Genomic DNA, 1,353 nt, shown 5'->3' on the forward strand with positions numbered 1-1,353 from the left:
GCTGTGGTCTGGGCGGTTCCCGGGCCCCAGGCGGCTGCCGCGGGGCGCACTTCAACGAAGCCTGGCCCGCTGGTTCTCAGAAGCGAGTGGGGGAAGCTCTGGGGTGTTGAGGTTTCGCTTCTGCTAGCTGGCCGGGCGCTTGGTTTCGCAGGTTCCAGGGACCGGGGACGCACCCATTTGAAAGCCCCGGGCTCCGGGAAAGGACTGCGCCGGCGTCGGCGCCCGCGGGTTTGCGTTTCGCTTGCGTCTCGTTTGCATACTGATTTCTTCCCCGAAAGCAAAGCTTCTGACCTTGGGGATGTCCAGAGAGGTTATGTTACTTTCCCGAAGTAACCCAGCCAGTAAGAGGCTTCAGGTGCTTTACCTGCTTGGTGAGAGAGTCTGGCGTGGACGAAGAAAAAGAGGGCGCTAGAGTCAGAAAGACCTCGGTTCGAGATTCAGCCTCGTCACTTACTGGCTTTGACCATGGGTTAGTAATGCCTTATCTGGGACCCTAAGTTTCCACACCTCAGAATGTGGACGGTAGTACCAAATTCATGGTTGATGTGAGCAACGGCACGGGGAAGGGTGGAAGGGTAATTTCCCCATCAAAGGTTATGACTCGTGGTGGGGGTGCGAGGGTGGGTGTACTGGTTCTTTCCTAAGTCAGACGTCCTGTTCAGGAGGGATGGAAGCTCGATTTAATGAGGAACTGGTGGGAGTGTGGGGATTCCCCAGTCGTTATGCTTATTGTAAATAGTGACTCTGCACGAGTGGGATTTTTTCTCTTTGTACAAGAAGAGCACAGTACTTAGCACCAAACCCTGCCTCTACCATTAACTAGCAGTGTGACAGAGTCTCACTGCCTTGTTTCCAATCTGTAAAATGGGGATGATGAGATTCCTTCCTCCAATCTACAGGGCTTTGGCAATTCCAACCAGCCAAAGTCCCAGCAGACACCTTAAGAGCTGTGAGCCCAGGTAGTTTCTTTGCCCATGTTAAGGCAAAAGGGATTCCCTTTAGGAAGTTAAGATGAGTAGGCAGGGAAGAGTTTCATGGGATGAAGTAGCCATCTACACAAACTTTTTCCAGAGCTACCCAGAATCTAGTCTCAGCCCTGTCCCTAGCCAGCTGTGTGACCTTGGGCAAAGTTTGGGATTGGTTAGGGTTGAGGGGGAGGTTAGAACAGCAATTCTCAACCTTTAAGGTACATGTGGATCCCCTAGGGGACTTGTTAAAAATGCAGATTCTGATTCAGTAGGTCTGGGTTGGGGGTCTGTGATTCACCTTTTTCCGCAAGCTCCACTTGAATAGCAAGTGGTAGGGTCCAGCTGAGAGATGAGGGTTTGACTCTGGCAGAAGCAGAGGGGATGA

This window comes from Pteropus alecto, unplaced genomic scaffold, assembly GCF_000325575.1.
Source record: "Pteropus alecto unplaced genomic scaffold, ASM32557v1 scaffold98, whole genome shotgun sequence".
Lineage (NCBI taxonomy): Eukaryota > Metazoa > Chordata > Mammalia > Chiroptera > Pteropodidae > Pteropus > Pteropus alecto.